Here is a 15,131-nt window from a genome sequence, read left to right as displayed (position 1 = left end):
GCGATTCTCCTGCCTCAGCTTCCCCAGTAGCTGGGACTACAGGACTACAGGTGCATGCCATTATGCTTGGGTAATTTTTGTATTTTTAGTAGAGATGGGGTCTCACCATGTTGGCCAGGCTGGTTTTGAGCTCCTGACCTCAGGTGATCACCTGCCTTGGCCTCCCAAAATGCTGGGATTACAGGCGTGAGCCACTGCACCCGGCCTGCATATAAACTTTTTGAGTTTCCAGCTTTTGACACGAGCATGGATATTTATCATTTCTAGAGGCATTAGGATAACTCAAGTCCGAGTGTTCAGAGACCTACAGTGCAGCTTAAGACCGTGTCACAGGAATCTTTGGGGCAGGGGCATGTACAGGAGTTATAGAGGGTGGGGAGAGGGATGAGTTCTCAACCAGTGTTTTCCTTTTTTCCATAGACTCCTTTGGCATCTGATGAGGTCTGTGGACTCATGCTCAGAATCACATTTTTAAATGCACATAATAAAATACATAGAGTTGCAAAGGAAGTTAATTATATTGAAATACATTTATCAAAATATAAATAAAACAGGTATGTGGTACAGTCATACATGTGCTTCTTTATTAAGTCATTACAAAGCAAGATCTATTTGGAGGCCTAATAACTGTCATATGCTTGAAAAAAATCTTTAACAATCATAATATATTAAAAAATTTGACTTCTACTTTGGCAAACCATAGATATTGCTAAAACTGTGGTTTATTGCCTGAATTCATAATTGAAGGAAATGCTAGAGTTCAGTGAGAAGGTTGTGAAAATAAAGAGAGCCTTTTTTTCCCATCTAGGTTCATTGGACCTCTGAATTCTTTTCATGGATCTTTTGGTGAGTCTTTGCTGATGAATAAATGGGTTCCTTATGAATGTAACTGAACCTTTGTGTCTTCTACTGAATTCTTCTATAATTTACTTGGGGAGTCTTTGCCACTCTTCGTTGGCTTCTCGAAGTCATTGAGGGCTGTGTTGTTAAGGGATTGAAAGAGGATGAAGAGGATAGAAATGGAGTGAGAACCCCCAGTATACCAGGTGCAAGACAAAAAGTGCTATGTTGTTGGGCTGTGCTGTGAAGAAAGAAGGCTGAGAGCTTGAGTATGGGGCCAAGGAATGATACATGAACACTGAATCCCCCGTGCCTCCCAGAAGGGAAATTGTAGCTGCTTAAGATGTAAATTGGCCAAGTCACATGACGAGAGGGAGGAGCCTTAGGGGACAGGCAGGGTGCAGGTGTGTGGGGAGGGGCATATTGGAAGGTAAAGGAGGTGGTGGAAGGTGGGCTACTGGAACAGAAAATCCACCAGACCTGAACTTGAGCCCTTTTGGGCTGCAGGGACAGGGTAGGGCCTCTTTCAAGCTCACCAGGATGCTACACCATGATTGATGTTGCAAGTATATGGATTGTCAGGTACACCTGGCCAGACACTGTGAGTTCTTGCTCTTTCATATGTTCTCCATGGGTGAGGTGTCGGTGTCGTCATGTGTACTTAGAATATTTTCACCCCCTGACCATCTCCTTCCCATACAGCCCCTCCCAGCTTCTCCTAAGCAGCAGATTCAAGCATCATAAACAAACATCTGTAAGCCAGCTGCTCATATGCCCCCTCTTTAGTGCCCTTGATCACTAATAATCTCAGAACAGAAAAATGGTTTTTTCTTTCTTAGTTGCTATTCAGAGGGCTGGGGGTGGGTGATTGAACTTCTCTGCTTGAGAAAGAAAAGTTGCTCCAGGTAAGATTTAATTTTACTAAAGAAAATTCTGAAAATGACATTTTCCCCTTAAGTTAATATTTTTTGTCCTTGAAAACAGAACCCACACAATACAGACAGTTCCCTAAAGTCTTTGTTAGAGAACAAATGCTGAATGCAGGTAGAGTCATGGAATCCTCACTTTCCCCCTTTTAACACGAAGCTCAGGCTTTTCCAAGACATCAGGACAAATCCTAATGACCAAGCGCCCATCAGAAGCTTTGTGGTGAGAGATTAGATACAATTCCAGGTAAACTGGAGCCCATAGGCCCTGTTCTTCCTAATGGAGTGTGTGTGTGTGTGTGTGTGTGTGTGTGCAGGTGTGTAAGAGCTGACCTTGTACTTTTTAAACCATAGCCAAAGATGCAGAAGAGTTTATTTTTTCTTTGGGGACTGTATTGCTCTTTTCTCCAGGAAATATTTGTTGGTGTTTTCTGTTCATAGCACTGTGCTAGGCACTGTTGGTCAGGAGGGAAGGCAAATGCCACAGTAAATCAGATTCAGGTGCTGCCACCAGGAAGCAAAGTGTGATGTGGGAGGTAAGATGAGAGTGTCTGGGTTACTGCAAGAGGAGGGAGCTGAGAAAATTCCCTATGAGAGGTGCCAGAAGAAGGCCACCAAGGTGACCTTGAGAACTGTGGCCCAATTGACAATTTAAAATTACTAGTGATGAAGAGAGTATTGCAGTGCCTCACTGGGAGAAGTGGAAAAGCAGGTCAGGCAGGGTTTTCTTAAATGCTAATTACACAGAGTCTCAAAACATAAGGGACACATGCGGGTTTATTCTTTGTCCTTTGGACCTCATTGATGTCAAAGCACTATGTCAAAGCACTTTCATGCATGTTGTTTTATTAGCACTTTGTGATAAAACTATGACATAGCATGAATTATTATTCCCATCTGAGAGAAAAAGGAGTACAAGGCCAGAGACATGAATGCCTTTGTACTCTGCCTGAGGATCATCATTGCCAAGCGATAACTTGGGCAGGAAGAGGGAAAAGGTATCACACGTAGGTGCCTGGGGATCTTGATATAAGAGTTTAGATCCCGATTTCTCAGGCTGTAAGCTCTTGTCTGCCTTTGTTCTGTAGGAGTGGAGAGAGAGCCTGCTTCAGATGGATGGGAGTGTGTCCATCTCCAGCACAACAGGCTTACTGAATGTCTGAGGAATAGGTCAAGGTGGAGCTGAAGGCAGTGGGGGAAACCTGTGAAGACCTTCTGCTAAGAAGAAGGATAAATGCAAAATGATCTTTGGTGCCTGTTGGTATCTGGCCCTTCCTCTCTAATTCTAGTCTTTTTAATTCCTACCCAGGTGTTAGGTGATCATGTCTGAAGCAGTGACTTCTGGGGATTATTTATCTTTCACTTTGGATGTCTGATCAGAATAAAGCACCATCTTAAAGCCAAGAAGTGATAATGATGGAAAATGGGCCGTGGCATGATGGAGGCAGCAACCCTTCCACCTGTTTGTAAAACACTGAAAAAATTGCCTCAGATAAGGAAGTGTCCTCCAGTGAGAAAGGAATTATTTCCCACCGACCACATGATAAATGTACAGGTGAAAAAAACTTGGGCAATTGAGGGAAAGTTTATCTAGATGAATGGCTGGTCATTCAGGCCCGAGAGACAGAACTAGAAGGAACGCGAATGAGGCCCATGGTCAGCAGCCAAGGGCAAGGTGGGGGCTGTGGGGCCATAGCATTCAGGGGCAAGTTTCCACAGGCGACTTCTTCCTTGGTCAACTCCGGTAACTTTCCCCACTCACAACTTCCACCGCGCTGGTACTTGGTTATCCGTTCTTGACCTGCCTCTTCTCCTTGTTAATTAATTTCCTGCTTCTGATTGGAATTGCCATGGGTGACCGCTTCTGCATCTAGAGGTAATCAGTCCAGGGATGGGTGTACTTTTATTTTCACAATTCTGTTTCCTGTCTTCTCAGCCCACAGAGGCACTTTCGCTTGGATGTACTCAACACTCACACGGGATGAGAGGGCATCTCAGGCCTTGGAATGCCCCAGGGAGGGGGTCCTGAAAGGACACTTCCTAATTTGTATTTTATTTGACACTAATCTAGCATTTAATGTGCACTAGTCATTGTTCCAATTGTTTTACAAAATTAATTATTTAATCCTCACAACCACTATACTCCCCATTTTAAAAAAGGAGAAATGAAGAAACTAAGACCCAGAGAGGTTGCATAACATGGCCAAAGTCACACAGCTATCAAGTAGCTGAGGTAAGATTCAGATCCAGTTAGTCTGGCTCTAGAACAACACTGCACAATACAAATAAGATGGAAGGTACCAATGACAAGTTCAGTACATAATTTAAAATTCTGTAGTAGCTACATTAAACACATTTTAAAAATAAACAGGGAAATTAACTGTAATAACTTTTTTCTCTACCAATCTAAAATGTTATCATTATGACATGTAATCAATATTGAAAAGTATTAATGTGATATATTCTTTCCTACTAACTCTTCAAAATTAGTGTGTATTTCACACTTAACAGCACATGTCAGTTCAGACTAGTTTCATTTCTAGTGCTTAGTAGCCACCATGCTGAGCAATGCTTCTTTAAGTCTTGCTCTTCACCAGTGGGCTATGCTGCGCCTTGGCTAATCTGCCCATGGAGCTCAGAAGGACCTCGAAGGTAGGGCTTTAGAACAACTGCTGGGTAGCAGAGGTGTTCCCATGATGCGCAGACACAGGGAGAAACATGGTGGGAGACATACCAGTGACCCTACCACCCCCGTACATCAAGGAGAAACCCAAAGATTCCCATCCCCTTGAGAAATTGGAGAAGGCTTTTCCTAGAGTTTGTGGGTATTTGGAGAGCTGAGAAAGTGTCTTCTTGAAGACTGCCCAACGCTGTGTGTGCAGCAGATGCCTGGAGCCCAAGGAAGAGCCTTGCTCACTAAGAGCGACCACAATGAAGAAGCCACACCCATAAGGCCAACATTGTGGCAAGAAGAGAAGGAAAATGGAAAGTGTTTCCAATTTTCTCTAGCAGCTCCTGCATCATAACTACCCCTGTATTCTGTCTGTTAGTCTGTTGTTATTTATTTATTTGGTTGTATTCCATTTTATTCCTTGAATGGATGAGATGTAGTTTACAAAGATAGTTGGATGATGGCAAGATGACATAAAAGATTCCAAAACATGAGGCAGAGGAGAAGTAAGAATAGGAAAGATGAATGGAATCAGGTATGAAGTGGGTTCAAAAAGTGCATGCCTTAGGGTCTTGCATAATTGCTAGAGATGGGCTGTATTGATTGGAATCTAAGCTTCCCAACAGCCTAGGTCAAGAGGGAAGCACAGTGGTTACAGGAATCACAGTGTAATTAAACAAAAACAAGCAGGAGCTAGAAGCGGGGTGGGGGACATTACTGTAACATTCAGAGGCCTGAGAGAAGCCCATCTTCTTGAAAAGAGACATCATCCGGTCTCAATGCTATCCTCAGCAGGGCTCTGGTGTAAAATCCTCCCTACCCACGCACCCAGAGTTTCCTTTCCTGCCTCTGTTTAGACTGAGGGCTTATCTCTAGCTATTCTATAGCTATTGTGCAGCATACAATGCTTCCCACATACTCAGCACTCAGATAAACTGGCTTAATCTGGGGTCAGTTTAAATGATTTAGATCAATGCATTTTTGTGCGGAACTACTCTGAGTTCACCAAAGCCTGTCTCCCTCCCTCCTCAACACTTACCATGAGTGCTTTTCCCAGCCTTCATTGCAACTGGGTGTGGCCTCGAGACTGAATGTGGGCAGAAGTGGTTGGAAAGTAAATGTGTTTGGTCTAAAACCCCTTTCCCTATCTGCTGTCTGGAAGGAAAAGAATATCAGGACCCACAGGAGGGTAGAGTCACAGGAAAGAAGCTTGGGCTCCTGAAGGCCTAGAGGAAAGACATGGAACCGGAAAACCTTAATTGGACTGTGATGTACATGAGAAACTAACTTCTATTGTGTTAAGCAACTGGGAATTCAGTATTTATCTGTTAGAACTGCTAGCATTACCTTAGCGAATACAATTCCCTGCTGGGAAATACTCCCTAAACACAATTCTTCTCAATCAAGAGGAATTGAAAGGTTTGAGTGGCGCTAAGTTCAAGGTTACATTCCCTGACAACTAGCAGGAGTGCAAATATTCTCTGTTTCAGGGAAGTAGGGAGGTGTAGAGCCTTATGTTTTAACAGTCACCCAAGGTGGGAGTAAGATTAACATACTCTTGTCAAAATTGTGTCACCTTACAAGAACTCCTGCCTGAGTAGAAAGCTCTTATATCTCCTTTTGGAGATAAGCCAGGATGTACCTGTAGGTAAGGCCAAGATTCTCTTCAGAAAGTCATTTTGGATCTACCTGAACACATGGGACAATGATAACCAAGGCCACACAGCTTTGTACGGTGAAATATGCTCTAATAATTTTTGCCTGAAAGAAAATGTAAAACAGCTATAACCCTATGACTGTTGTGCCCTTAAGAACAAAACAAAACTTGCACAGTTTACCTGTCCAAGTCCCCTTCTTTTTTATTTTAAAACTACTTTATTGGCGGGGCGCGGTGGCTCACACCTGTAATCCCAGCACTTTGGGAGGCTGAGAAGGGCAGCTCACGAGGTCAGGCGATCAAGACCATCCTGGCCAACATGGCGAAACCCTGTCTCCACTACAAATACAAAAAGCTAGCCAGGTGTGGTGGCAGGCGCCTGTAGTCCCAGCTACTTGGGAGGTTGAGGCAGGAGAATGGCATGAACCCGGGAGGTGGAGCTTGAAGTAAGCCTAGATCGCCCCACTGCATTCCAGCCTGGGCGAAACAGCGAGACTCCGTCCATCTCAAACAACGACAACAACAACAGCAACAACAGCAACAAAACTACTTTATTGAGGCATGGTTGACATGTAAGGAACTATATGTATATTTAATGTATACAACTTAATGAGTTTGGGAATAATAAGTGTCCATCCATAAAACCATCACCCTCCTCAAGGCCGCAGACATATCCATCACCTCCCAAGGCTTCCATGCCACTTTTGTTTCTATTATTATTATTTGTGGTAAGAACACTTAACATAAGATCTACCCTCTTAGCAAATTTTAAGAATACAATACAGTGTCGTGAGCTATAAGCTGTATATGGTATAGCAGATCTCCAGAAACTGTACCCTTTGACCATCCTATCCCCATTTCCCATTTCCTCTCCCCCAACCCCCTGGCAACTACCCTTCTACTACTTATATATGTTTGACTAATTTAGATTCCATATATAAGTGAGATCATGCAGTATTTGTCTTTCTATGCATGGCTTACTTCACTTCACATGATGTACTACAGGTCCCTCCATGTTATTACACATGGCAGGATTTTCTTCTTTTTTAAGGCTGAATAATATTTTATTGCATACATATACTACATTTTATGTATCCATTTATCCATCAATGGACACTCAGGTTGTGTCCATTTCTTGACTATTGTGAATAATGCTGCAATGAACATGGGAGTGTAGTTATGTCTTTGAGATTCTAATGCTGATTTAAATTCCTTTGAATAAATATCAAGAAAAAAGCTGAGGCCTCATATTTCCAGATTTCAAATTACATTACAAAGCTATAGTAATCAAAACTGTATAGTGATGGTATAAATATAGACATACAGACCAATGGGACAAAATAAAGAGCCAAGAAATAAATCTATGCATGTAAGGTTAACTGATTTTCAACAAGAGCACCAAGAATACAAACTGGGGAAAGAATAGTTTCTTCAATAAATGGTGTTGGGAAAACCAGATCTCTACATGCAAAAGAGTGAAATTGGATCCTTATACCATACACAAAAATGAACTCAAAATGGACTCAAGACTTAAATGTAACACCTGAAAACATAAAACCTCTAGAAGAAAACACAGGAGAAAAGCTCTGTGACAGTGGTCTTGGAAATACATTTTTGGATATAACACCATGAACATAGGCAACGAAAGCCAAAATAAATAAGCAGAATTGTGTCAAACTAAGAAGCTTCTGTACAGCAAAGGAAACAATTGGCAAAATGAAAAAAAACTACAGAATGGCAGAAAATATTTGCAAACTATACATCTGATAAGGGGTTAATGTTCAAAATGTATAAGGAACACAGACAACTCAATAGCAAAAAAACAAACAAAATAAGTCATTAAAAAATGGACAAAGAACCTCAACAGACATTTCTCCAAAAAAGACATGCATCAGTGATCAGGGAAATAGAAATAAAAACCACAACGGATATCTCCTCATGCCTATGAGAATGGCCATTATTTAAAAAACAAAAACAAAAACAAAAAACAGGAAGATAAACATTGGCAAGGATGTATAGAAAAGAGAACTTGGTACACCGTCGATGGGAATGCAAGTTGGTATGGCTATTATGGAAAACAGTACAGAGGTTCCTCAACATTAAAAGTAGAATCACCATATGATCCGGCAATACCATTTCTGGATATTTATTCAAGTCCAATTCTCATCTTGGGCTTTCGTTTCTAAGCATAATGAATGTTAAATGCATGTGATGGGCCAGAATTGCAATTCTACAATCTATGTGTATGATGCCAAACAAACTCTCTAAAATACTTGTATGTCATGTCTATAGTAAACACAATTCTGTTCCCATTGCTCTTGCAAGGTTATAAGCACGAGAGAACCAGGTAAAATCACAGAACAGGCATTTCCAGGTGCCACGCCCACTATACAAAGTGAGATGGCTGTAATCGTTACAGCTGAGGTCCTGGTGGGGAGCCTGTGGAGAAATGCTTCTCCCAGAATAACACTGTGGGCACACAGTTGTGCTTAATGACCATTGACGGGTTGTGATGGGCCCTTCTGTCATCATCACAATAAGCTTTAAGGGAGGCTTCAGGTTTGTGAGCCTTGCTAGTGTGCAGGGCTACTTTTCTTCTGATGAGCGCTTGTCACTGAGTCATCTGCAGAGCTTGGTGATTTGCCCAGGAATGAGCTCATAAGTTCTGCAGATTCCAGCGAACAGACAAGAGCAACAGCATTGAAAGAACCAAGCGAAAGTACCAGCTAGAGTCTCTGATGCTGGGCCAGCCCTCCTGCGGTGTGGCCTGGGCAGTGGATGTCCCCTCACAATGGACACAGCCATCTTTAATTTCAAACTTCACCCTGACTGCACAGGACCTGAACTTTTGTCCTTAGAGAAGGTAAAGCCAAACTCTGGCTAAAGATTGAGAAATTCCCAATAAATAATCCCAGATCTGATTTTTTTTTTTTCCCCTCATTTGAACTTTCAAGCATGGTCATAAATCATTCTGGATTTTTCTTCCACAGTCTGCCCTCTTCTGGGAAGGTTTTATGATGGGGCAGGATTGTGAGTGGATGCTTCCTTACCATAGAGATTGGATGACTGGGATAACTGGGATGCTGGGTTCATGGGGTCTATATTCCAAAGTACCTTTTACCTAAGCTCAGGGCTCTGACCTGGGGTGGGGGGACTTTCCTGTTTCATGCCTTGCTGGTTATCCATTCTCCTCAGGTGCAGGACCCTGAAGAAGGCATCCATGTCCAATTATGAGCATGTACTATTATCTCATTAGTAAGCACACAAATCACCCGGGCATCTTGTAAACCGGCAGTTCCTTCCTGAGTCAACAGCTCTGGGGCGGGGCCTGAGACCGCATGTCTAACCAACTGTCAGGGGATGCTGATATTGCTCCAAGGACTACAAACTGCATAAGAAGGGCCCAGGGGATCGTGTATAGAGTGATGTTTGGACAAGGTGTAAGTCCCCACAGCTCACCAGCGCCTGCAGTCGGGGGAGGAGGGGTCTGTGACGAGAAGGGGCTGCTATTGGTCTAAGTGAGAAGAGAGCATCCAGGAGAATGGTTGTCTGGGGCCTGTGGAGCACATCCCTGGTGGGCTTCCTTCCACTGACCTTGGCTTTGTGCTTTTGTGCCTTTGCTTTTACAAATTTGGAAGGGCCTTATCGTGCCCTGTGATTGAGCTAGGTATTTTAGCCTTGAGCTAGGTATTTAAGCGATCTGAGAATATAAGCAAGCTGGCAAAAGGCACCTGATGGAAAAGCCTGCCCTGGTGCAGAGGGGCTGCTATGCATTCTCTGCTCCCTGACGGGCATCTCAGGTCAAAGCCCAGCTCTTTCTTGTCCTCTTCTCCTCCAGGGATGCTAAGGAGGGGGACACCTCCACTCTTGGAGAGGCTTGGCTCTTTGCATCCTGACATGTGCATGTTTTCCATTTTATAGGAAGAAATGCGTCTTGGCTGAAGGCCCATGTTTTGTCCCAGTACATCCTTTTTACCAAAAGAGCCATCCCCGGAGCTGCCAAGAGTGTTTACGAGAAAGCCATCCAACAGTACGTTGGCTGTGGGAGCATGGCCTGACCGTAGACGTGGCCTTCCCCGTGCCATGAACCATCCATCAGACAGCCTGGCACATACTGTTGGTGTCTTTATTTTTACCCCCAAATGTAAAGCTGGATTCTTTCATCTTTTTTTTTTTCTTTTTTCCAGCTGGGAAAACTCCTGTCAGTGGATGCAGTGTCCTTTCCAGATTCAATATTATGCAAACTGCATATTGGCAAATGGAGTAAACAAATATGTCCATGAAGTTTCTGGATGCACAGAGAGAGGGGCTTTACCAATACACAGGCATAGACCTGCTGATCTGCATGGGAATGACTGAGCGCCCTTGGCCAGCCCCATGGCCATCTCCACTGCCATCTCTCTCCTCTGCAACGTGTCTGAGCACCTGAGATAATGGGCCATTCTGCTGCCCAGCAGCAGAGGACAAGTGGCGGCACACAGATCTAGGGGCGGCTGTAGGTTAAATTGGAGCTGTCAATGGCTGGGTCTGGGGGTTCCTTTCAGGGAATGAGAGTGAAGTTGCCCCAACCAGTCCTGCACCTGCTCTAGGCCTGGCTCTCTCCCCTTCAGCCCCACCCACAACTATCAGGCTCCTCAATCACAGGCAAGGCTGTGGGCATGTGTGCTTTTCAGCTCTGTCTTCCCTGCCTGTTAGGTATGGACAGGAGGCATTACCCATACTGAGTCTTCCTGGTAGACAGAGTTTGGCCCAGTCCCCTTCTCATCACAGACTTCAATTTCCAGGCATAGGGAGAGTGAAAGTGTGTGTGTGATGGACCAAGGCTGGCTTTAGCCCTGCAGTTCTGCAAAGTGTAGGACACTTCTGCACTGTGCTGATCCTATTGCAATAACGCTGGGAGATTAAGTACTTTAAAAATTTTCACTTCTAAGCAGATGAGAAAACAGATTTAAAAGGATAAGAGTGGTGTTTTTGAAAGGTAGGCAGCAAATGATTGGCAAAGCTCGCATTTAGACCTGAGGCTGTCTTTTAACAAAAATCTCATACTTACTGTTTTTCAAAATGGTACCATGTTTCCCCAAACACCCCTACATTCAGAAAACCAACCAACCAACCAACCAACCAAAAAGGGACATGGACATCTAAAAGGTCCATCTTCAAAGCCTGAAATGAAATGTTTATCTATCTGTCCTCCACATTCCACCTCTTCTACCCTGGCTGGCTTGACAGATTTTTCTTGCAGCTTCTGTCCCCTTTGTTTGTGACAGGGAATCTGCCTGCTTTCTTACATGCTTGTTTCTTTGGACACATAGAAATCAGCATGTCCTCTGCTGGTTTATGGTGGGGTAACAGGGCCTTCTCACCATCACCTACCTTGTGGGATCTGGCTTTGCAGAAGCTGTCACTCAAGTAGACTGGCTTCAGTCACTATCAAACATATTTGAAGTCTCAGAATTACGGAAACAAATATTTGCAGCCATGTTAGCAGGGCTCCTGATAAACAGGCATGTTTGTCTTCATTGTTTTGGAAGTGTAATGAATTCTGAGATGTCAAGAGAAAATGTCCCCAGACTCAATTTCACATCCCAACCAGTGTCCTGTCCCTGGCACCCAAGGTGTGTGTTGCGGAGCAGATGGTTGTGTCGCGGGGAGACAAGATTGAGATGAAAATGCATAACCCCCTTGCGTGGGCAGCTCCAAAGAGCCTCCAGCAGCTCTTGCAGGGGAAATGCTGGGATGGGAGGTTAGTTAGGCCACAGGAGGAACAACTGAGGCCAAAGCTTTATGTGTTTAGTGGTTAGACATCTTGTTGTGGAGGCTATTGATGAATTGGATATCTGTGATCTGATTTTTAGCACCTAGCATGTATTTGATATTTCATATAGGTCTTTGATTATTAAATTGTAAATGGTTTTAGATCTTTCCAGAATTTTCCAGAATTTCACCAACTCCATTCTTTTCGAAAGTGGGGACATCAATCAACTAAAATATTCTTTGGCCAATCACTGTGCCCACTCGATGTTCAGATCCAAAGCCAATAAAATCTTTCAAGAATACCCCAGATAATACATGTTGAGGATTATTGTCAGGCTGGCTTATTTGAGTCTCCCTCTTTAGTCTCCTAAGACATCTAAAATAGATGATGGGGACTATCACAACAGAGTTATACCAATGAAATTATTTACCAAGGAGCAACACTAGTGAAGTGATTAATGGGTGCATTGGAAAACTTATTTTCCCCACGACATTGCCAAAACTCCTAATCTTTTGCATGTCTTATCTGACTTTCCATGCCAGAATATATGTTGAATATACATGTATCTGATATTGCCATGCTTGTCCCTTGGAGATGGCTTTTCAATTATTTTTCCATGTGTCTCCCATCCATGGACAACATGGCAAACAATGAGGTGACCCTCCATGATCCCCAGCTCCTGTTCACATCCTGTACAGTCCCTTCCCTTGAGTGTGGGCAGGACCTGTGACTTGCCTCTAACCAGCAGAATATGGCAAAGGGATGAGCTGTCACTTCCAGGATTACATTGCATTTTATGAGACTCCCTCTTGCTAGCAGGTTTAACTAGAAACTCTCCTTGCTGGCTTGATGGAATAAGTGGTCATGTTGGAAAAGCCCACAAGGGGCTCTATGAATGGTGAGGGCCTCTAGTTACTGAGGGCAGCCTCAAACTATTAGCCAACAAGAATCTGGGGCCCTCGGTCCAAAAACACAAGGGAAAATGATTCTGCCATCAACCAGAACAAGCTTGGAGGCAGAATCTTCCCCAGTTAAGCTTCCAGATGAGATCTCAGCCTGATAGATACCTCAACTACACCTTATGAGACTCTGAGAAGAGAACCCAGCTGAGCAGACCCACAGACACTGTGAGATGATAAATATGTGCTTTGTAAAGCCACTGAATTTAGGATAATTTGTTGTGCAATAACAGGAAAGATACATACCACTCAGGAGTTCCTGGTCACGTGCATTGTATGAAGGCCTCAGTGTTGTTATTCTGAAATCCTCCTGTGTGTCATCTGAAACTTATTCTCTGTGTGCTCTTGACAATGAAAACTAGGTAACTTGCCAGAGGAAAACAACAAATACTGCTGGATTTGAGGTTTATAGTTGTTAATGCCTGTGTCTATAGGCTGCCATGTCCTTTCAGAATTCCAGGTCTGAATGCCTGTGAATGCATCTTTACTTGGTAGTTCCACATCAAATGAAAAAGATCCCAAACAGAACTTCTCATCATTCAAATCTGCTGCTTCTTCATCACTTTAAGTTTAGGAAATGACACCCCTCCTCTCTGAACCTGAATCCCCATGTCTCCCCGACTTCCCACAGCCAACTGTTCCCTGGGCCTTTGCCCAGAAAAAAAAATGGTCCTGGGGGATTCCTGTCCTTATATCTAGAGTAGAAAAACACCACAAAGTTCCCATGAGTTGGGGCCTTTGTAAATTGTCCCTCTGGGTTTCTGTGGGGTCTTTTTTTTTCCCCCGAGGACCAAAGGCATCTTTCATCTGAGAGATAAGAAAGTCCCAAGCCTCAGACCAGAATAACAGATAAGAAAAAAATCACAAAAGCACTGGGTCCCGGAAGCACCCCCGAGTCTCTCAGGTTTGCTCTAAACACAAGAGAAAGGAGGTGGACTTCTGCTATGGACCCAGGTCTCCCTGCCTTGCCTTTCCAGCCTCTTAAAACTGCACTATTAAGGATTCAGAGAAACCATATACAAACACCCTCCTATATTAAATGACATTGTGTTAGCATCCAGATAAAGCCAGCCAAGGTTTATTGGCTAAGGAATGTCTTCACATCCTTACTGAACTTCAGCATAGGCAAGACTGCCCTTGATAAATCATAGGGCAAAATATTTCTCAGTATCTGCATTATTGGCCAAAATTAAAAGTCATAAGAGTTGCATTTTTCAAGTAAGCTTAATGCAAAGGAAGTGGTGTCTGTTCAGATGACAAAGCAGAAGTGTAGGAGCAGAGACTTGTACAGAGTCTCTGAAAAAGTGTTAAAGCTCACTAAGAAATGTCATCTGGGAAAAGAGGAGGAACCAGCCCCACATACAAAAATTAAAGGGATAGGGCAAAAGACAAACCATGAAGTCAGTGCACAATATAATGGCTGTATCATGCTTTACAATGCAGTGCTCAGATAAGTAAGTAAAGATTAAAATGAAAGAAATATAAGGATACGAAATGTAAGATGGGGCCAGAAACAGGGTCTTTACTCAACTTATGTGCCATAAATTCTACTATATTTGGCAGAAATATGAGGCATATTTGGTCCTAAGTTTTCTAGCCGCCAATGATGAAGGAAAGAGAATCAATTGCATGAATTGCACTGCCCCCAAACCAATAAAAGCAAAAGTTACTCAGAAGAACCAACGAAGTTCTGCTTTTGAATCCAGAGACAAAAGTTCTTCATGAAGGCAAGTGAAAAGGAGACAGGGTGGGCGCGGTGGCTCACGCCTATAATCCCAGCACTTTGGGAGGCCGAGGTGGGCGGATCACCTGAGGTCAGGAGTTCGAGACCAGCCTGCCTGACCAACACGAAGAAACCTTGTCTCTACTAAAAATACAAAATTAGCTGGGTGTGGTGGTGCATGCCTGTAATCCCAGCTACTCAGGAGGCTGAGGCAGGAGAATCGCATGAACCTGGGAGGTGGAGGTTGCGGTGAGCCGAGATCACGCCCCTGCACTCCAGCCTGGGCAACAAGAGCGAAACTCCATTTCAAAAAAAAAAAATAATAATAATAGACAGAGTGATACAGTGAACAGTGTGTGCTTTGACATTTAATGGTACACGCAGCTGCAAGTATAAAGTCATTCCTTATAATGTTCCTCAGCATAGGCCACTGCAGCACCAAAGTGAGGCCCCTTAAAGCAATCCCCAAGGAGGAACAAATGATACAATGCAGCCTCGTGATTATATGACTGTCTGGTTTGGTCCAAAGGAAGATTTTAGTCTCTGGAGGAAAGATGCTGTTCTATTCCCCTCATCAATAGTGTTATTTTCAACACTGAG

General features: G+C 43.5%; 1 long non-coding RNA gene across 1 annotated transcript; it reads left to right on the top strand.

Moving 5' to 3' along the window:
• The first annotated feature begins 10 nt into the window (after window positions 1–10).
• LOC103876785 lies at window positions 11–14,600 on the top strand. Its single transcript, XR_002516557.2, has 4 exons — window positions 11–50; window positions 421–846; window positions 3,076–3,321; window positions 10,282–14,600. It is a non-coding gene; the product is annotated as an uncharacterized LOC103876785 (long non-coding RNA).
• Window positions 14,601–15,131: the final 531 nt, after the last annotated feature.

The sequence above is a fragment of the Papio anubis genome, chromosome 14 (genome assembly GCF_008728515.1).
Source record: "Papio anubis isolate 15944 chromosome 14, Panubis1.0, whole genome shotgun sequence".
Taxonomy (NCBI): domain Eukaryota; kingdom Metazoa; phylum Chordata; class Mammalia; order Primates; family Cercopithecidae; genus Papio; species Papio anubis.
Note: the sequence above shows the minus strand (reverse complement) of the source record. Positions and strands in the feature narration are given on the sequence as shown.